This window comes from Triticum urartu, chromosome 7A (genome assembly GCF_056163025.1).
Source record: "Triticum urartu cultivar PI428250 chromosome 7A, HENAU_Tu73, whole genome shotgun sequence".
Taxonomy (NCBI): domain Eukaryota; kingdom Viridiplantae; phylum Streptophyta; class Magnoliopsida; order Poales; family Poaceae; genus Triticum; species Triticum urartu.
In genome coordinates, this window is record NC_141879.1 from 460,560,862 (window position 1) to 460,584,129 (window position 23,268).

Sequence of the window (23,268 nt, forward strand, 5' to 3'; positions counted from 1 at the left end):
ATCTTGAAGCTTGAGCCAAACTTTTTGTCCTTAGAATTTTGAGGGATCCACTTTCCTCATCCATGCCATGCCATTCATTGAGCTTTTCCTAAAATATTAATCTTGGAATAATGTTAGCTCAATGAGCTATATGTTGTTAGGAATTACCAAAACCACCCAGGGATAGTTGCACTTTCAATCTCCCTCTTTTTGGTAATTGATGACAACATATAGATCAAAGCTTCGACAAATGATAATAAGAGTGAAAGATATTGTCGCTTTGAGAGGTATGTGAAAAGCAAGAGCTCCCCCGAAATTTGTGCATATCTTAAGATTTGCTATGGACTGCAAATGCACAATGAGTTAGGATCATGGGTTACTCTTCCATGTCACATACATCTTGGTGGAGCGCTCAAAATGATAAGAATTAAATACATGCACTCATCATCAAGCAAAGTGAATGATCATATAAGGATAAGTAAGATAATATCATCTAACAAGCATAAGTGTAGCTTATGATCAACCACATGATCATCAATGTCTCACAGATAATAGCATAGTGTCTCAAGCAATCAAAAGACAAACAAAGTTCAACCACCAAAGCAAGAGAGAATAAAAAGCAACGCTCTCTCTCGAAGCCTATGATCTATACATTTTTCTCCCCCTTTGGCAACAAGTTACCAAAAAGTTCATAGAAAATGCATAGCACTAAAACGTCTCTCAGGCTTGGTCTTCAGGTGGTGGTGTCCGGAGAACGCCAAGGACGAAGGCTTCAGTTGAAGTAGATGGAGCTGATGGAGTAGGTGCTGGAGCTGGTTGCGTTGGAGCTGTAGCTGGTGCAGATGACATGGCTCTGGTTTCTGGAACTGGTACTGCAGTTGATCTCTGATCTCGAGGCACTCTGGCAAATGCATCAGTGGTTGTTCTGCCCTTCCTCTCCTGCATATCATCTTGTAGCTGCTCCACAACTGACTGAATCTCAGTTACTTTGACATCTAAATCATAGAATATTTGCTCCACGATTCTTTCCAAGCTCTCTTGGTTTTGAGTCAGGGTGGCCAACCCCTTCTCAATCCTCAGAGTTGATGCTATCAAGTAACCAAGCTGGTCCTGCTTGCTTTTCCAAAAGTACTCAGATGCCTCGTCTTGAGTTGGCATCTTGGCAACCTTCTCTTTCCTTGCTTTCTCCTTCTTCTCTTGAGCTTGTACTGATGATGGTTCATTCTCATTCATCACAACTTGATTGTCCTCAAAGTCGGGACAGATAGGTATGTGCCTGTGCCCATCTTTGAGTTTATCAACTCCTGGATCTGTGGGGCATATCCACAACTTCTTTTCTGGTCAGCTGCAGTCCTCTTGATAGTCTCAACTATGAGGCTCATGACCTTGAACTTCTGTGGCACATCAAATATATGTAGCAAGTTAATTGCATGGCCTCTGATCATTCTGTGATCACCAGACTTGGGCAAGAGAGTGTGCCTAAGGATCCAATTGATTGTAGGCAGCCCTGACAGCAAGTGTTTTACTGACCCAAACTGGTGAGTCTCAAGATCATCTTCAGGAATCTCCTTGTACATGTTTGCCATAGAGTTGTGATCCATCTTCTTCTTGGCATAGACATCCAAGTCATCTTCTTCTTCCTTAGGAGCATTGATCAGATTTTCCCATTCCTCAATAGTTGAGTGGTACCTTGTACCTTCAGACATCCATACTATCCTGCCATCTGGATAGAAGTGTGCTGTGGAGTAGAATTGCATTATGAGCTCCTCATTCCACTTTGTGAGCTTCTGCCCAACAAAGTCTGCAACTCCACAAGCACGGAAGCTGTCAAACACACCAGGATAGTGTTCCTCATTTTCCTTGATACACTTCCAGTTGACCCACCTCATTTCACACACTATAGGCTTCTTGTCCAGTAGCACTGTCTCATAGAAATCTTGCTGTTCCTTTGTGTGGAACCTGTAATCAACAACAGTCCTTCTCCTGGTAGCATATGGATCTGTCTCTCTCCATAGACTTAACCCTGAGTCTCTCCTGATCTTCATGTTCTCAGCCACAGGATGAGCATCATTGTGGTCTGGAATCTTGGGTTTGAGCTTCCTCAGGACTTGTGCTTCATCATCTTCATCAGCAGCAACCTCAGGCACTGGGGCCTTGTTGTTCTCAATAGCTGGTATACTCCTGGTATTCTTCTTCGGTGCACTCTTGGGCTTGGAGGCTGCTTTGGGTGCTTCTTTGGGCTTTGATGAAGCAGCCCCTGTCCTGATAGCATCACCCATAAGCTTCTGGGCCTTGGGTGCTGGTGCAGCAACCTCTTCATCCTCTTCCTCTTTAGAATCTCTCATGATTGAGGATCTCCCAAGCACTCTAGCAGTGGTCTTTTTGATCCTCTCCTTCCTCTTCTTCCCTTCTGCAGCAGCCTCTTTGGGTTCAGATCCCAAAGATGCTTGAGTAGATGCTCTGGCCTTTGACATGCGTTGTCTTCCTACTGGCCTTTTGATCTTCATCCCTGGCTTGGTGGCAGCAGCAGTGCTATATTCCTTCTTCACCACTTTCTTCTTGGAAGTGGCCTCATCCTCAACTGCCACATAGTCTTCATCCTCAGACTCTGAAGTTTTCTTCTTCCTTGTTCTGGTGGCAGCTTTGGGCAAGTTGCTGGGAGTGCTCCTGCTACCATCATCTGAACTGCTAGAGGGACTAGTGCCCTCACTCAGGTGAACCTGCTCCTCTGACCTGTTCTGGCTATCACTCTGATCAGACATATTGCAAACACTGACAGCAGACCCTGTGAATAGATATAGATGAGATAGAGTGGATGAGCATCACAAAATGCAGAGGTTTTTGCGAAAGAATGAGTCAAAAACTTAGTTTTAGTTTTCCACAGAAAGCATTTCGGATCAACCGATTTGTAAACTCGGTGATACTGAAGCAGCTGTTGGAACCTAAACTAGTGAACTCGGTCAGACTGAGTCACAGTTCAGTGGCACCGAGACTGCTCGGGTTTCACAAAGTCCTGAACTCGGTCACACCGATTTGCAATTCTCGGTCAGACCGAAAATTACATGTGCAATGGCCTAAGCCGAATCGGTGGTACCGAGTTCCACAACTCGGATGGTCCGAGATGGTTTCGGCGGAAACCTAACCCTAAATTTTCAATTCGACTCTAATCTACAGAGTGTTTTGACTAGATAGAAGCGTTTCAATCGTGGTAAGAATCATAATGAACACAATGTGTTAGGAATTGCACGGGGATAGCACTATGATCGAGTCCATACCCTAGTTCGGCGATGAACTCGCTATGGCGGCAACGGCGGGGTAGAATTCCGTTGACGGCGGCGGAGACCAGCGACAGGAGGCGGCTGGCGACGAGGAGGACGACCTGGAGGCAGAGCGAGCTATGCGCAGGCGAAGGGGTTTCGGAGAAATTTCCAAAATTTTGCCTGTGAGTATATATAGCCCGACCCTGTCGGTGTGACCGAGTGGAACAACTCGGTGGCACCAAGATTCATAACTGCAAGCAGTTACTGAAACTCGGTGTGACCGAAAGGTTCAAATTGGTTGCACCGAGATTGAAAACCTAGATCGACTTATTGATCTCGGTATGACCGAAATGGAGGAATCGGTCAGACCGAAAAGCACAAAGAAGTTTTGGAAGTTTAAGTCTATGACGAATCGGGGACTCCGAGTGCTCCTCACACAGAGTGGTTCGAACCTGACTTGATCAAATTTTGTGATGTAGCATGAATAGAGTTTGAGATGAGAAAAGCATAGATAGTTAGAGAGGGTTCTTAGGCATTCTTGTCCATCCACTTGGCAAAAGAAAAGAAAACCAATCAATCAAAACAACAAGTGGATGTCCTCGAATGAGTAAAATATGCAATCAACATGCTCACACAATAAAATGGCAATTGAAATATGTGGCAAAGAATGCACAACAAATTCTAGCATCTATCAAACAATTGGCGATGACTAGGTCATCTATATATGAGTATATTGACTTAGGAGTCAAATGAGAACATTTGATCATAGGTCATACTCATCGTTTAAGCACAAGTGGGGTTACCACTTTTACATAAAGCATTGTTGTGTTCACACCATTAGAGTTGCTTTAGCTCAATTCTTAGAGTAAAGCTGCCCCTAGATGTGAGATTCCCCCTAAGAGGGATGAACTAACCTTGGGTTTTGTCGATGATGACTTCATGTAGATGTTGAAGATGTGGATGCTCAATGTTTATGTAGATCATTTGGAGCTATCCATTGGAGTGAGTTGCACTTTCAATACCTACATGGGTTAGTCCCACAAGGATCAAACAAGGATATCCATAGACATAAAGTGATGCACACACAAGATGATGTCTATGAAAGCTTTTATGTTACCTTGTCCCTTGTCTTACCAACAAGAGGGTGTGTGACTCCTTGAACTAGTGCAAGATGTGGAAGTTGATTGCACTTGTTCTTGCCAAGATGATAAGAGTGAAGTATGTTGGCGGAGTCACCCTCAAGAACTCTCTAGTTCTTCTTCTTCGGGATCCACACCATCTTGATGGGAATCCTCGGTGTTGTAGTTGTACTTGATGAAGTGGAACTCGAAGTAGTCTTGGGAACCCACTTGACCAAGGCCTTAGGAGCTTCTTCAAATGCATCAATTTCCTCTTGAAGCTTGTCCTTGCCGTTTTGCTTGTGGTCTTGTGGTGGAAGATCATCTTGAGCTTGTGTCCCTTTGAGAGACGTAGGATCATACTTCTCTTGTTGGGGAACAAACTTCGTCTTGGGGTATTGATCTTCTTCCCACTCAACTCCATTGGCATTGAACTTTCGTTCAAAACCAACACCTTGATTCTTCCGGTGCCTTCCTTGCTTGCGTACAATTTCCTCGAATTGCTTACTTACGGCAAGGCTCTTGTAAACACCTTTCTCTATAATTCCCTTCAATAAGCTATTTTCTTGCTCAAGTGTAACTTGGCTAAGAGAATCATTAGTGGAATCAAGAGAACTACTAGAAGCAACAATATTGGATTTAGCATGATTATTGTTACTACTAGAGGAAGAATCTTTCTTGTTCTTGTTACTAGACTTGACTTGAGGCATGTAAGTGGATAAGAGTAAATGCTTGTCAATGTAAGAAGAACTTTTCTTACGAAGATCATCATTGATTGCTTTTAAGAACTCATGCTCTTGCTCAAGGTTGAGCTTTTCAAAGCGTAATTTCTCATGAGTCCTTAAAAGTTCTCGATGATCTCCTAAGATAGTTTCATGAGCTAACTTAAGAGTGTTTAGTTCTTTAGTTAGAGACTCAATCTTCTCCTTATCATTGTCATTCGTTTTATCTTGATTAGCATGATTAATTGACGTTTCGTCATAGTATTCATCACTAGAGTTGTCAACAAGTAAATCATCATCACCTAACAAGTCATCTTCATCACTATTGAAATCAACATACTCGGGGTGTGATACCTTTGGGCCTTTAGCCATGAAGCATGTTCCAACTCCTTCATTTGGTGAGTCAAATATGTCGTAGGAGTTGGTTGTCACAAGTGCTAGACCGGCAACACCTTCATCTTGAGTATATTCGGAGTCGGAGTGATAGCTTCTCTCGGAGTGGTTGTCGGAGTCGGAGCCGGATACCCATTCACCAACATGAGCTTGATGTCTTCGTTTTTTGTAGCTCCTTGATGACTTGTCCTTTCTTTCTGAATCCTTGCTTCTCCGTGATGGTCTTCGTTCATAACGATCATCTCTACTCCTTCTTTCTCTAGATGGTGATTCTTCTCTTCTACTTCTTCTCTTGGGAGAATCTTCTCTTCTCTTGTAGGGGGGGTGTACACTCATTGGAATAGTGTCCGGGCCTTCCACAATTGTAGAAGTTTCGCTCTCGACTAGAAGATCTTTTGTCATTGTAGGACCTTGACTTGGAGCTTATCTCTTTGCTTCTACTCTTGTAGAACTTGTTGAAGTTCTTCACCATTAAGCTCAATTCTTCATTGAAGGTTTGTTTCTCACTCGATGATGTGGGGGCTTCACATGAGGCTTTGTAAGCACCACTTGATTTGTTGTGAAGTTCCTCTTTATCCTTGAGTGACATCTCATGAGCAACAATTCTTCCGATGACTTCCGTTGGCTTGAGATCTTTGTAATTGGGCATCATTTGGATCAATGTGCACACGGTATCATATTTTCCATCCAAGGCTCTTAGGATCTTCTTGATGATGAATCTATCTGTCATCTCTTCACTCCCTAAGCCGGCAATCTCATTTGTGATAAGAGCAAGCCTAGAGTACATTTCAGCAACACCTTCACCATCCTTCATTTTGAACTTGTCAAGTTGACTTTGAAGCACATCCAATTTGGATTCCTTGACGGAGTCGGTACCTTCGTGCATATCAATCAAAGTATCCCAAAGTTCCTTTGCATTCTCAAGACGGCTGATTTTGTTGAATTCTTTGGGGCACAATCCGTTGAAGAGGATATCACAAGCTTGAGTGTTGTATTGTAGCATTTTCAACTCTTCCGCGGTAGCTTCACGGTTCGGTTCTTTCCCATCAAAGAATTCATCTTGCAAGCCAATACACACAATAGCCCAAACGGCGGGGTTATGTCCAAGAATATGCATTTTCATCTTATGCTTCCAACTAGCAAAATTAGTGCCATCAAAGTAAGGACCTCTACGGTGATAATTTCCCTCGCTAGACGCCATACTCTCCTAGGTTGTGAAACCAAGGCTATGAGTACCAAAAGCTATGGAAATCAAAGCAAATGGAGACCAAAGCTCTAATACCACTTGTAGGATCGAAAGTATGTCTAGAGGGGGGGTGATTAGACTACTTGACCAAATAAAAATCTAGCCTTTTCCCAATTTTAGTTCTTGGTAGATTTTAGCTATCTTAGCACAAGTCAAGCAATCTCCACACAATTCAAGCAAGCATGCAAAAGAGTATATGAGCAGCGGAAAGTAAAGCATGCAACTAGCAAGAATGTAAAGGGAAGGGTTTGGAGGATTCAAACGCAATTGGAGACACAGATGTTTTTGTCGTGGTTCCGATAGGTGGTGCTATCGTACATCCACGTTGATGGAGACTTCAACCCACGGAGGGTAATGGTTGTGCGATTCCACGGAGGGCTCCACCCATGAAGGGTCCACGAAGAAGCAACCTTGTCTATTCCATCATGGCCGTCGCCCATGATGGACTTGCCTCACTAGCGGTAGATCTTCACGGAGTAGGCGATCTCCTTGCCCTTACAAACTCCTTGGTTCAACTCCACAATCTTGTCGGAGGCTCCCAAGTGACACCTAGCCAATCTAGGAGACACCACTCTCCAAGAAGTAACAAATGGTGTGTTGATGATGAACTCCTTGATCTTGTGCCTCAAATGATAGTCTCCCCAACACTCAACTCTCTCTCACAGGATTTGGATTTGGTGGAAAGAAGATTTGAGTGGAAAGCAACTTGGGAAGGCTAGAGATCAAGATTCATATGGTTGGAATGGAATATCTTGACCTCAACACAAGTGTAGGTGGTTCTCTCTCAGAAAATGTGTATTGGAAGTGTAGGTATGTTCTGATGGCTCTCTCCACGAATGAAGAGTGGGTGGAGGGGTATATATAGCCTCCACACAGAATCTAACCGTTACACACAATTTGCCAAACTCGGTTTGACCGAATGGTTAAACTCGGTCGGACCGATTCAGCAAACCTAGTGACCCTTAGGACTTTTGGTGGGACTGAGATGCAACTCGGTAGGACCGATATGGTTAGGGTTAGGGCATAACGTAATCTCGGTGTTACCGATTACACAAACTCGGTGGGACCGATTTTGGTAATAAGCTAACCAGAGAGTTGGTCAGGTAAACTCGGTGGGACTGATTCGCTCATCTCGGTGAGACCAAAATGTTACAAAAGGGAAACAGAGAGTTTACATTGCAATCTCGGTGGGACCGATCGCTCATCTCGGTAAGATCGAAATGTTACGAACGGAAACAGAGAGATTACAATCCCATCTCGGTGAGACCAAGATCCCTATCGGTGAAACCGATTTGCCTAGGGTTTGTGGCAGTGGCTATGACATTTGAAACTCGGTGGCGCCGGATAGAAAGAATCGGTGGGGCCGAGTTCGACTTTTGGTTTAGGTCATATGTGGATGTGGGAAGGTAGTTGAGGGTTTTGGAGCATATCACTAAGCATTTTGAGCAAGCAAGCCATTAAGCAACACCTCATCCCTCCTTGATAGTATTGGCTGTTCCTATAGACTCAATGTGATCTTGGATCACTAAAATATAAAATGTAGAGTCTTAATCTTGAAGCTTGAGCCAAACTTTTTGTCCTTAGAATTTTGAGGGATCCACTTTCCTCATCCATGCCATGCCATTCATTGAGATTTTCCTGAAATATTAATCTTGGAATAATGTTAGCTCAATGAGCTATATGTTGTTAAGAATTACCAAAACCACCCAGGGAGAGTGCACTTTCAGCTTCCCACGTGTAATCAGGGCCAGCCCGGCTCAACTAGGCTTCTCTGGAATTCTGATAACTCATTCTTCTTTCTGGCACGGCAACTTTCACCTAAGTTCTTTATTTTTGCAGGTTACAATCGTGCTACACCCATCTAGTACACGGCACAATAGAGACACAGGCGCAGATGTGCAGCAGGGACCCGCCCAAAGGTTTCTTTTTAGATTAAGGCCCTGCGTAAACCTTTCTTATTGTCTCTTGTTGCTCACATCCTCCGGATACTCCACACAACCGAGAAGGATGCCGGCGTTATTGGCATGTGGCCACGCCAGGATTTTGCACGTACCTGGACACATGGGGTTTCTTATAAAGGGCATTGTTTAGCCCGGTATATGTTATAAAGACCAAACACCTTAGGGAGTGTTCGGCGTCACGAATTTGGCTCTATATGCATCAGCTCCGAATCATGTCTTTGGTCAAATGTTGGGTTTGCCCGGCTCTCACGTTTTTGTACCTTACGTTCCGTTATATCGGCTAAGGTATCACTGGGAGAACTACTGCGATTGTGCCCTGGTTCATCCGGACAAGCACCTCAGTAGAGAAAGCCAAAAACTGACTGTCATGATATAACGAGAGACTGGTCAACCCCCTCGATGACTAATCGGAATCTTCGGGATTCCTCCACATTAACGAAGGTCCGTTTTCCGGTCATGTACGTACGTGCACCGTATTCGGACGAACGCAGAAGTACCAGGGGCTATATAGTAGCCCCACTGTCAAACTCCTATGGCTAAGTGATAGTGTTAAAGCAATATAGTACGATTGCCTCGTTCGATATGCTATCACCTCCTTAACGGACCAAGACATTGGATCAAGTGTGGGGGCGGAAGCCAACGACTGCAAATTTTCAGGTTATATACATATATACATAAACGGCCGCACATGAGGCATCATAGTACTTTCAGGCAAAAGTATAAATACAGCCTTGATTAAATCAGAAAAACATTGTTTGTACAATGGGACTACATGTCACTCGAAAATAATATTCTTCAAGCACTGAGCCTCTATCAAACGAGCACCTTCAAGGACTTCCTCAAAGTAGTGCTCGGCAGCAACTCGGCCTAGGGCCGAACCCTATGCCGCAACAGTGGTGGCCTCCATATCTTCCCAGTATGTTTTGACATGGGCAAGGGCCATCCGGGCACCTTCTATGCATGCTGATCTCTTTACAGCGTCGACGCATGGCACAGCTTCAAGGAATTGTTGCACTAAGCTAAAATAGTTACTTGGCCTTGGCCGTCCCGGCCACAGGTGATCCACAACGGACCTCATGGCAACTCCGAACAACCTATGGAGCTCGGCCCAACCGGTCAATCGCTCATTCAGCAGCAGCGGGCGGACTGGAGCGTGAAACTATGACCAAAACAGCTTTTCCACTCCGGGACCTTTCTGATCCTTGAAGTACTCGGCTGCGTCAGCAGCACTTGCAGCCAAATCCATGTACGCGTCCGCAGAACTCCATAGCCGGGCCAGAGGAGCATATTTTGGATCTCCGAACTTAGTCCGCAACAAGAAGGGCTTCCCAGACACGATATCTGCACCTTGATTCAGCTCCTCCTTCGTCGCTCTAATTTTGGAGCGGGCTTCCTTGGCAGCCACCCGGGCCTTCTCCAGGTCCGTCGCCTTCGCCCGGTTTTCTTCTTCAAGAAGCCGGTAACGGTTAGCAGCATCTTTTAACTCTACGGCCATCTTGGCTATTTTTTCCTTGCTCTCGCAATGCACGGCCTGTTCGACCCTTAACTCTTCGGCCGCCTTTAAAGTGGCCGCATTGCTACTCCTTGCTTGCTCCTTGGCTCGGGCAAGCTCCGCCCGAAGGGTCTCCACGGTGGCAGCTCCATCTGCAGTCACGACATGTTAACGATGCTGGCATCATGCTGCTCTTATTATGTGACGATCACCAGAAAAAATCACTCACCCTGTGCCTCGTCAAGCCGCTTGTTGACAAGCACGATGTCGGCATCTACCGCATCTAGTTGCCGCTTTAGTTCGGCAAAACCATCAGTCCGGCTCACCACCGGAGCTTTAATTACCTGCACATAAAGGCGATCTGGTTATTACCTGGGACTATGATCCGCTGTTTTCCGCCATTCCCGACGACAACCTGAGTCTCAGGGGCTACTATCTGCATGGGCATACCTAACATATGCGGTACTGTTAAAGGCATATATTGTTTCACGTACCTCGAAGCCTTTCAGCAGACTCATAAAAGCTTCGTGCAAACCGCTTTCAGTGGATGAAATTCTTTCAATTACTGTACCCATTAGCGTACGATGTGCTTCTAAGACGACAGCTTGCCCCAGAAGATCCTTCAGCACGTCCGACCGCACACTGTATGGACCCTTGCTGTCGCTCCCCTCAGGAGCCGGACACTGGGAATGCCGGGCAGCCAAAGGGTTATCCTCTGGCCCTAGTGGATCCGGAGATACCCTTTGCGACGACACTTCAAGGTCGCCCGCTTCTTGAGTTGGGGAGCCCGGGGGAGGCATTTTGCTCTCCATCATCTTCGGAAGAAGATCCCCCGAAGATGAACTTTGTCGAGAAGGGCTGCGATCCGGACTACAATTTATAAGCGTCGATTATTGTCTTCGGAAGTAAGATAGGATATCTTCACTATTAAGTACTTTTTGATTACTTACAGCTCGGTAGAGGGCTGATCCCCGCGCGGACATTGTGCGGCCAGAATACCCTCCGAGGCAGGACCCTCTGGCGGAGATTTCTTCTCTCGTTTGGAAACCTTAGTTTCCGGATCTTCAGAGGTGGTCCTCTTCCTTCCCCGGGGAGAAATAATGTCAGATTCTTCCCCTTGGTTATCCTCCCTTGCGGAGGCGCTCATTCCCTCAATTGGAATAGATAGCGATGGAGGCCCGCTTTCACCCTCTTTATTCCCCCGTTCATCTTCCTTTGAGGGCACTAGACAAGGTTCTGGCTCGAGCATCTTTTCCAGCACCGGATTGTCCAACCCCTCGGGAAGGGGAGCCGAACACCGGATCAGCTTCACCTTTGTTATCCAGTCCTAGTCAAAGAGCGATTCTTCAGAATGATGTCATGATAAATAAAAGGACAGTGTGTTCGGCCATGGGATTACTTACTTGGGCAGCGGGGCGGTTGCAGCTTAGGCCCACGTCCTCGGTGGTGTCCGGACACTTTATTTGGGGTCCAAAGAACGATTTGTACATCTCCTCGTGTGTCATGCCGAGGAAATGCTGAATAGCGCGCGGTCCTTCCGGGTTGAATTCCCACATATGGAGGGGTCGGCGTTTGCAAGGCTGGACCCGATGAACCAGCATAACTTGCATTACCATAACCAGACTAAAATCTCCCTCGAAGAGATCTCCTATACGGCTCTGCAGTATTGGCACGTCCTTGGCTAGACCCCAGCTCAGCCCCCTGCTGATCCATGACATCAGTTGTGGTGGGGGCCCCAAGCGAAAGGCAGGGTCAGCTACCCATTTGGCACTTCGGGGAGTTGTGATGTAAAACCACTCCCGCTACCACAATCCAGACACCTCTGGAAAGGAACCCCTTGGCCATGGAGCGTCAGCAATTTTGCTTATTAAAGCACCTCCGCACGCTGCGTACTGCCCCTCGACCATCTTCGGCTTCACATCGAAGGTCTTGAGCCACAGGCCGAAGTGAGGGGTAATGCGGAGGAAGGCCTCACATACAACGATAAAAGACGCGATATGAAGAAGGGAATCCGGGGCCAGATCATGAAAATACAGCCCGTAATAGAACATAAGACCCCTAACAAAGGGATCCAGAGCGAGGCTTAGTCCTCGGAGGAAGTGGGAGACAAACACGACGCTCTCGTTAGGTTCGGGAGTAGGGATGACCTGCCCCCGGGCGGGCAGCCTATGCGAAATTTCGGCGGTCAGATATCTGGCCTCCCTCAACTTCTTGATGTCCTCCTCTGTGACGGTGGAAGGCATCCACCGGCCTTGAAGGCTGGATCCGGACATGATTGAAAGTCCGAAGCGCCTGACCTGAGCTTTGGGTGTTAGAACTCGAGGCGTGGGAAGGATTCGATTGAGCGTGGGAGGGGAAAAAGAAAAAGCCATGTCCCTTTATAAAGAGGGTGAATATCAGGCGTCCCCCTCGTGGCCGTTTGAGACTTACCTAAGATCTAAGAGTCATACCAACAGGCACGGTTGGGTTACCCATGTTTGTATTGATGAGAATCCCGTGATAAGGGGAACACGATTGTCAGCGTTCTGGGAACAGGGGTCCCCAGACTTGCCTGCCTGCGGCCTGCGGCGTGGCTCAAAGGGGGGCCCAGCATGGCCCATCTTCACTAACACAAACCCAAGAGCCTCGCGAGGGGCCAAGCCTCGCGGGGCGGATGACGCGGAGCTTCCTCAGGAATGGCCTCATCAGGCTGGCTCACGAGGGGGCGGAGATATCAAGGCGGGGTACCTCACGAGGTGCCCGTGACGCAAGCCATGACGATTCAGGGCGCCAGGCGGGTGCCAGCCCGCGCAGCGTCCTCCTTCCCTCTTTGGTGCAAAGGGGGCAAGCGCAGCCGCGGAGTACCGAGGCATCAGGCAAAGGTTGCCATTTCGGTGCAACGAGACCAAGACCAGGAGGACTACGAGATGGAGGTCACCGTGGAGCCCAAGACGGCGTCATCACCAGAGCTTTGCACAGGCGAAGACTACTTTTGTCAGGATAGCTGATACTTGCTGTCCCCCTTCAAATTAGCCCGCCATTGTTGCTCCCTTCCCACTCAATATTTGGGGAGAGGACCAGAGCCACTATATTAGGACTAACCACCCCCAGGGTAGGGAGGAGAGAGGATCAAGAATCAGCCAACCCAGAAACAAGCTGGGGCCGAAATCAGGTCGGTCGGAGGAAAGTAGAGAGAGAGAGAGAAAGGTGACTGAACTCCTCCGAGCAGTTCATCGCCCCAGCCAAGAACAGACCCTCGTGAGGCTGTTCTTCCTTGTATTGTTCATCATCATCAGCCCAAGAGGCAATCCACCACACCACACACTGGAGTAGGGTATTACACCACAACGGTGGCCCGAACTAGTATAAACCCTGTGTCTCTTGTGTTGTTCTTTCCTTAGTGTAGATCCTAGCATGGTGGAGGGGTGCAGGTAGGTAGGGGGCGAAACCTCCGCGCGCACCCCAGTGTTCGAACCTCAAGGGTCTGCCGGAACCCGAAATCCGACATTTGGCGCGCCAGGTAGGGGTGCGCCGGAATTCGTCTTCCACCGCTCCGTGCCCCGTCGCGTCGTCATCACCATGCCCGGCGACCAGGAGGGCAACCCAGACCCATGGGCGGCATGGCCCGCCCGCGCAGAGCCGCTCGCCTCAGGCGACCCCGTGCCCCAGGCAGCTCGCGGTCCGCAGGGCGCTGCGGGTCGCGGGCGATGCGGACAGGCTTCGACGGCTCTCACACTGCGGCAGGCGCGGTCGACAGCAAGGGCCTCCAATCACGCCGCGACCATGACACCGTACACCCGCCGGGAGCAAGCGAACTCGAAGGCCGCGCTCACGGTAGCCCGAGAGCTGCTGCAGTGCAGACTGCTGGAGGGCAACCGCGACGTGCTGCTGGAGTGGGTGGCAGAGCTCCTGGGCTTCGCCGCCTCGGGGGCTCACCCCTTCTGCACCCAGCTCCCATCTCCAACCCGGGGCGGCCCGCGCGGGGGCCCTGCGCGCGCCCGCGGGCTCCAAGGCTACTCCAACACCAGCGAGGCTGTCAGCACCAGACCGGCGGCGGCGCAGCCCCCACTCTAGATCCGCGAAGAAGAAGGGCTTGACGCGACCCGCGGCCCCAGTGGACAGCCGTGCTGCCACCCCACGATAGGCGCGTCAGGCAGGAACGCGTGGCGCGCAGAGCACCACGGCGTGGCCTTCGGGGTGGCGGCGCCAGAGGAATACGTGCCCCTCATGATGGACCAAGGACACTCACACGAGGGTGAACCAGGCTCGCTCCTCAGCCCAAGCCGGGGGGACGAGGCACCAGAAGCTGAGCCCTTCCAGGAATCTCGGGACGGTCCCACTGGGCACGCTGGAAGCAACGATTATTGGGTACCGCTAATTCTTCAGCAGGCATACACTAACCATGGATCGCAGGAGGTGCAGGTTGCCACAGCGGGCAGCTGCCCCGCTCCCACAGCCTCCTACCCCTCGGGAGGAGGGCGCAGGGGGCTGCAGGAGAGGGGCAGGGATTCGACAACACCACCGCGGCGTTCGGAGCAAGGTGTTCTCAGGAGGTAGGCCCTCCGCTAGGGAGGTGCCCCGGGGCCTGCCCCGAGCGGAGGACCCGTGGTCGTCGGGGGAACCGCTGGCGACCGCTCTACCCCATCGGCGGCGTCCTGGTTTCCGGTCGTCGTTGATGGCACTAGAGTGTGGCGCAAGGCGGGCCCCTCATCTGGCGATATGAAGCAAGGCCAGTACCTGTGAAGAAGGCCCAGTGCCTGTGAAGCTCGCTGCCCCGTGACACTCTCACATAATAATGAGTGGGGCTGTACATGCCCCGGAGTCTCAGGGGTGCTGGCCTCAGGCCCTGGGCTCCCTCCCACGCCCAGTGCCAGCACTTAGCTCCGCGCTGGTGAGAAGACGTCCAAGACTAGACTAGGTGCCGGACGCGTCCTTTTGTTTGCTTTCGTTGCTCTTCCCCTTGGTTGTCGCTTTCCCCCGCTGGATTCAAGTTGGATTCGAATTTGAGATTTGCGTGTGTTCGGGGAAGGGGTGCTTAGTCTCGTTCGAGCAATTTCTAGTGCTTTGGTTACCACATCACCTCAGCCGCCTCCCCTCGCGAGCCCCTCGCGAGCCGGGTCAGGCCTAGCTTGCACGCAGCCCAGACTGCCGCCGCCGTGTCCTCTCAGGAGCGTGTTTTACTGCAGATCCTACGGATCCAATCAGGGGACACTCAGGACACCACAGCCCCCCGCGGGCTGCCTCAGGGCCAGCGCGAAACAAAGGTATGCTAGCCGACCAGCGTGTCGCTTAAGCCATCCACTTGGCGTGGGCGCATGGGCGATGTAGCTTCTACTGATATGATAAACACAAGTTTTACATGAGGGCCCCCCCTCCAAAATGCTCTCACAGTCATCAGGCCAAAACCTGAGTTCTATTCATGCAGGGTAAGGAAGCAGGAACGATGTACAGTCAGTCGGACGAATCCCCCAATGCATCCTCAGGAGCACCACATGAGCCGTTGCTGGCGTCGCTGAACTCGCCATCGCCGTCCGCGTCGCCGCCAGTGGCGTCAGGGCCGCCCATCGCGCCGCCCTCATCGGCCGCCACGATCGCATCATCGTTGTCTGAGGCGAAGGCCCTGATAAGAGCGTCCACATTATCCTCCACCCAGTGCGCCAGGTCGCCTTGGACAGCCTGGGGGACTGGGGCGATGGCGGCATCAAAATCAAAATGGGGATCCATGTTTCGGAGGTGAATGAAGACGCGGGAAAAGGCGCGCCTGAGCAGGGCGCAGCTCCTCTCCTCCACCAACCTGTCAGCCCTGGTCGACCGCGCCTCCAGCTGCGTCACCACATCAGTGAAGAACTGGAGATTGCCCGTGTAGTTGACTGCGTGCGGCTCGCCGACGGCCTCCTCGCAGATGTTGCCAAAGGCCGCGTTGGCTCTCTCCCGGAGAGTGGTGAGCATGGGGTCGTGCTCGTGCTCCAAGATCCGCCGTTGACGTATCTCGTCTGCATTCTGACGCGCGACGGCCTCAGCCTCCTCCACCCGATGGCGAAGAAGGAGCACCTCAGCCTGGGAGGTGGTTAACTCACCTCGCGCCACCTCAAGGGCGGCTTGGGAAGCATCGGCCCGCCGCGCCGCCTCCTCCAGCTTGGCCCTCAAGGCGGCGGTCCTGCCTTCAGCTTCGGCCCAGATCAACCCCAGCTTCTCTTCGAACTCGTGCTCGAGGTTCAAATGCGCCATCGCCACTCGACGTCCGACCTCCTCCAGGACGCGGGCTTCCTGTGCAGCAACATCATCCTCCGCCTGCGTCACCAAGCGCTCCCTCGTCTCCATACGCTCGTACTCGCGGGTACATTTGGCGGCTTCCAGTGTCAGTGCCTCCTCACGCTTCTGGAGCTCTGCTGAGTCGCCAGAGGCCACCTTCATCAACGCGAGGGCTACCTCATGCAGCTCCACCTGCTCCTCCAGCGAGTGGCACCAGGCCAGAAGCTCCTGAGCCCGCTCCTCTGCAGCCGTTCGCCGCCGGTCAGCTTCCCGAGCCTCCTCAGCGGCCCGAGACCGAGCCTCCCGAGAGGCCGCAAACTACGCCTTGGCCTCTGCTTCATCAAGATCACACTGACGGCGCGCAAGGGCAATGGCGCCCTCCAGTTCGCGCCTCTCTGCAGCCAGGCGCAGGCCCTCGGCCTCAAGGCGCGCGTCTTCATCAGCAAGCTCCTCACCAAGCAGGCTCACTGCGTCTGCCGCCCTTCGAAGGAATCCTTGGCGGAGAGCGTGACGCTCCCGAGCGCGCTCGAGCACGTCTTCCACACCGTCATCCGCCCCAAGCAAGCGCCGAGGGCCGCGAGTCAGCACTCCCCCTCCGGGCTGGGTGCTGGGGGCTGGCACCCTCGCGACGGCTGGGCACGTCACGTCAGAAGCCCGGCCTGGGGCCAGCCCGACCTCAGGAGAAGAGCGCAGGAAGCGCCTCAGCCAATCGCAGTTCACGACCAGGCGAGAGGCCCATGGTAGGATGGCTATGCCACGAGAAGGCCCGCGAAGCAGGATCGCGAGGTGCGCGGGGCCACGGGGCGCCTCGGGATGGTTCACCTCTTTGATCGCCCTCACCACAAGGGCTCCGCTGCTCGGAGCGCTCGAGGACGGTGGAGAGGGCGAAGCCAAGGGGGACGGCTCCTCAGCCGTCTCCGCAAGCTCGACTGGAAGGGGCCTGTGGAGCAAGGATCAATACAAGTAACAAAAGGATCGGGAGCCGGGAAAGGAGAAGGCTTAGTCATCAGTGGCAAAGTACTTCCTACGCTTCAGCAGGCGACAAGGGTAATCGTCGCCCAGGGCTCCCTTATCTTCTGGAGAGCCTCAAAGTTCATGCGGAAGCATCCCAAGAGTTGGGTGCATGGATCAACCTTCAACGAAGATGGAGCGTCAAGGCGATCTGCGGCAGAGGCGCCTGCCTGATGTGCGCTGCCAATCGCCTCCCCAAGAGACGCAGCTGGAGCCTCAGGGGGCCCAGTCGCAGGCACTGAGGGCAGCTGCTCGCCACCCTCAGCCTCAGCGGCACGGGCCCCAGGAGCAGCTTCCTCATGAGCCTCGCCCGGCGTTGTCACCGCGTCGGGAGCCCCCTCGGCCTCTGGCGCCTCATGCCTCCCTGCTCCGCCAATCGAGGATGAGTCGCCTTGGCCGACTGGAAGGGCAGTCACCACCACTGGGTTCTCGCGAGGCCCTTGAAGGCCGGCGGGGCGCGGCCCCCACTCATCAAAGACAGGCATCTGCTTCACAAAGTCGCCCCTAATCTGGCAGAGGTATAGCAAGGCCCCTCCCTGCCAGACGTTGCCGGGGTTGGGGTCCCCAGCCAGGGTCAAGAGCGCCGTCCTCAGCACCTCAGGAGTCATGTCCTCTTCCTGGAGCCTCATACGATCCTCGCGCCCACGGAAGGCCCACATCCAGCGAGAGTGGCGTTGAAGAGGAGCAACACGGCATAGCAGGAACTCCTTCACCACCTTGGGCGCTGTCACGCCAAGCGACCTCAAGAGCACGAAGCGGCGCCAGACGAAGACGAGCCGGGGGCTCTCAAGCGTCTGCTGGCCCCAGCCCGAATTGGGGACGGCAGGTGAGGTCGGCTCCAATAGCAGGGGGCTGGGCACCCCTGCGTCCACATAAGCCACCGCTCGCGGAACCCAACCGCGGGCAAGGGGAGCTTGAAGTCAATCCCAGAGGCCGCCGTCTCAGGCGCGGCAACGAAGCTCACGCAAGCCCAACATTGGGTAGGGCCGACAAGATGCAACGAGAAGAAGTGGCGCAGCAAGGCAACCAAAGGAGGGATGCCCACCATAGCTTCGCAAACAAAGGCGAAGACCGAAAGGAGGGTGATGGATTCAGGACCTAGATGCATCAGGTGGATCTGATAGTGGGAAAGCACGGCGTTGAAGAAATCAGAAAAGGGGGGAACCAGACCCGCCCACAGGGCATCGGCAAAATACGGGACCTCGGTGGCTGTCCTGTCGATCGAGAAGTGGGACGCAGGCCAGGCCATCGTCCTCCCGCATTCATTGAAGATGGTGGCCAGAGCCAAGCTGACCTTGCCCAAGCCCTCGGCGGGAGCCGCCGACGGCGGCGGGCAAGGCGGAGACACGGGTTTCTTCCCTCTCCCCTTCTTCGTCGGAGCCATGGCGATGGGAAGGGGGGAGGTTCAAGATTGAGTTGAAACCAAAAACCGGAGTTCGAGCGGAGGAAGGACATAGGGCGCTCGAGCGATAAAAGGGGAACGGCTGTGTACGACTACGGGTCTGCCTAGCACGGCGCAAGTTAAGTAGGGCGTGGGGGAACAGTGCCACCCACGTCCAATCAACCAGCACGCGGTGCCCAAGGCTGCAGGCTGTTAGGGCCCGCGGCACTTTGCTCTTGCCCTTCCACCTCCCTGCACGGCCAAGTCCGGGCGCGCCTTGGGCCCGGGGGCTACTGTCGGCGTTCTGGGAATGGGGGTCCCCAGACTTGCCTGCCTGCGGCCTGCGGCGTGGCTCAAAGGGGAGCCCAGCACGGCCCATCTTCACCAACATAAACCCAAGACCCTCGCGAGGGGCCAAGCCTCGCGGGGCGGACGACGCGGAGCTTCCTCAGGCACGGCCTCATCAGGCTGGCTCACGAGGGGGCGGAGAGATCAAGGCGGGGTACCTCACGAGGTGCCTGTGATGCAAGCCATGAAGATTCAGGGCGCCAGGCGGGTGCCAGCCCGTGCAGCGTCCTCCTTCCCTCTTTGGTGCAAAGGGGCAAGCGCAGCCGCGGAGTACCGAGGCATCAGGCAAAGGTTGCCATTTCGGTGCAACGAGACCAAGACCGGGAGGACTACGAGACGGAGGTCACCGTGGAGCCCAAGATGGCGTCATCACCAGAGCTTTGCACAGGCGAAGACTACTTTTGTCAGGATAGCTGATACTTGTTGTCCCCCTTCAAATTAGCCAGCCATTGTTGGCTCCCTTCCCGCTCAATATTTGGGGACAGGACCAGGGCCTCTATAAATAGGACTAGCCACCCCCAGGGTAGGGAGGAGAGAGGATCGAGAATCAGCCAACCCAGAAACAAGCTGGGGTCGAAATCAGGTCGGTCGGAGGAAAGCAGAGAGAGAGAAAGGTGACTGAACTCCTCCGAGCAGTTCATCGCCCCAGCCAAGAACAGACCCTCGCGAGGCACCACACCACACACTAGAGTAGGGTATTACACCACAACGGTGGCCCGAACCAGTATAAACCCTGTGTCTCTTGTGTTGTTCTTTCCTTAGTTTAGATCCTAGCATGGCGGAGGGGTGCAGGTAGGTAGGGGGCGAAATCTCCATGCGCACCCCAGTGTTCGAACCTCAAGGGTCTGCCGGAAACCGAAATCCGACAACGATCTCTGCTTTGACAAGACGTGTCAAAAAATTGCCTCGCGTTATGTGCGGGGCTGGTTAAAGAAAAATGGTTCAAATAATGACCGGGCCGTGGCGTGATGTCATGCTGTCAAAACGTGTCAGCAGATTAGATTTGTGGAAATATTATTCTCTCTACGGTGGTGTGTGAAACTTATTTTGCAGGGTCGGACACTATCCTTGTATTCAAACTCTTCCGTGGTGTATTCGGAGGAGGAACCCGCCTTGCAATGCCGAAGACAACACTGCGCGCCGGACTCATCGTCATTGAAGCCTGGTTCAGGGCTACTGAGGGAGTCCTGGATTAAGGGGTCTCCGGACAGCCGGACTATATCCTTTGGCCGGATTGTTGGACTGTGAAGATACGAGATCGAATACTTCGTCCCGTGTCTGGATGGGACTTTACTTGGTGTGGAAGGCAAGCTAGGCAATACGGATATGTATATCTCCTCCTTTGTAATCGACCTTGTGTAACCCTAGCCCCCTCCGGTGTCTATATAAACTGGAGGGTTTTAGTCCGTAGGACAACGGACAATCATACCATAGGCTAGCTTCTAGGGTTTAGCCTCTCTGATCTTGTGGTAGATCTACTCTTGTAATACTCATATCATGAAGAACAATCAAGCAGCACGTAGGGTTTTACCTCTATCAAGAGGGCCCGAACCTGGGTAAAACATCGTGTCCCCTGCTTCCTGTTACCATCCTCCTTAGACGCACAGTTCGGGACGCCCTACCCGAGATCCGCTGGTTTTGACACCGACAGTGATCCAAGATCACATTGAGTCCATAGGAAAGCCAATACTATTAAAAGGGGATGAGGTGTTGCTTAATGCCTTGCTTGCTCAAAGTTCTTAGTGATATGCTCCAAAGCCCTCAACCACTTATGTCCCAAACCAAAAGTCAAACTCGGCCTCACCGAAATTTCCTATTCGGCACCACCGAGTTCACTTGACATAGCCACTGCCAGAAACCCTAGTCAATTCGGTCACACCGATGGGATCTCGGTATCACTGAGATGGGCTTGCCAACTCTCTATTGCCTATCGCAGTAATTTTAGTCTCACCGAAATATGCAATCGGTCTCACCGAGTTTGCTTGGCCAATTATCTGTTTTGCTTATTACCCAAATCGGTCCCACCGAGTTTGTGTAATCGGTCCAATCGAGATGAGGCTTTACCCTAACCCTAGCACATCGGTCCTACCGAGTTGGTAATATCGGTCCCACCGAAAATCCTAACGTTCACATTTTGAACTAAATCGGTCTGACCGAGTTTATGATCCAGTCCCACCGAGTTTGGTGATTTGTGTGTAACGGTTATATTTTGTGTGGAGGCTATATATACCCCTCCACCCACTCTTCATTCGTAGAGAGAGCCATCAGAGCATGCCTACACTTCCAACATACATTTTTTCTGAGAGAGAACCACCTACACTTGTGTTGAGGTCAAGATATTCCATTCCAACCACATAAATCTTGATCTCTAGCCTTCCCCAAGTTGTTTTCCACTCAAACCCTCTTTTCACCAAATCCAATCCTATGAGAGAGAGCTGAGTGTTGGGAAGACTATCATTTGACGCACAAGAGCAAGGAGTTCATCATCAACACACCGTCTATTACCTTTTGGAGACTGGTGTCTCCTAGATTGGTTAGGTGTCACTTGGGAGCCTTCGTCAAGATAGTGGAGTTGAACCAAGGAGTTTGTACGGGCAAGGAGATCGCCTACTTCGTGAAGATCTACCTTAGTGAGGCAAGTCCTTCGTGGGCTATGGCCATGGTGGGATAGACAAGGTTGCTTCTTCGTGGGCCCTTCGTGGGTGGAGCCCTCTGTGGACTCGCGCAACCATTACCCTTCATGGGTTGAAGTCTCCATCAACGTGGATGTACGATAGCACCACCTATCGGAACCACGCCAAAAATCTCCGTGTCTCCAATTGCATTTGCACATTCAAATCTCATCCCTTTACATTCTTGCAACTTGCATGATTTACTTTCCGCTGTTCATATACTCTTATCATGCTTGCTTGATATGTATTGTGAATGTTTAAACTTGTGTCAAAACTCCACTTCAACTTAAAGAAATTAAAAACTGCAACTTTTCTTACTAAGAGTCTATTCACCCCCCATCTAGATACCTCTTCTCGATCATTTCAATTTCCCCGACGGTTTTTGGGTTGTGTGGGAAGGACCCCCCCTATCACCCACACTCACTTGGCGACGGTTCCAAATGTCGTCACGGAAAGGGGTTAAAAACCATTTGTTTAGGACTGACGCGTACCAATGTTGTAATCGTGTGCAAGTTATATAATAAAGTTTAGTATGAGTTTTTGCTTACTTTACTTTCATGTTGCAAATAAAAGAAAAGAAATAAGAAAGGAAACAAATAAAAGAAAGGAATTAAATAATGAAAAGATTGTATACTAATCTTATGGTAGGTGATGGCACCACATAAGGAAAAGTATAAGTAGAAAAGTTTATTAGAGATTGACAAACATAGCATTAGTCAATGATGCAACTTATGAAAGAATTAATAAGGGAAGAGAAGATTCACATATAAATATACCATCCTAGAAATATTTTGTGATTGTGAGGCCTCATCAAAATATTATATGCCAAAATTGTTGACGTTGGACAAGGAAGACAATTTATGATTTATGTTTGTTCATATTCACATAGAAGTCATATTGTCATAGATCCTTTAACATGTGGTGCTTGCCCCCTATCTTTGCTAGGCAAAAATTCCACACTAAGTAGAGATACTACTTGTGCGTCCAAAAACCCCTAAACCCAAATCTTATTTAAAAGTGTCCACCATACCTACCTAGGGATTGAGCAAGATCCCTCAAGTAAGTTGTCATCGGTGCAAAAAGGCAATAAAAATTGCTTCTAAAAGTGTGAGATCATTTAGTGTAAGAGAAAATTGAGCGTTGCATGAACTTGTGATGCTGATAAAAGCGACAGACTGCATAATAAAGGTCGCTATCACAAAGGGCAATGTGACGTGACATTCTTTTGCACTAAGGGATTGAGCATACAAACAAATAAGCGCATGGCAACCTCTGCTTCCCTCTATGAAGGGCCTATCTTTTACTTTTATGCAAGAGTCAAAGTTTTTCTCTCTATTCCTTTTTTTTTTCTCCTTTGGCAAGCATCATGTGGTGAGGAAAGATCTAGGCACATATGTCCAGTCGAATATGGGTGGCATGAGATATTATTGTTGACATCACCCTTGAGGTGAGTA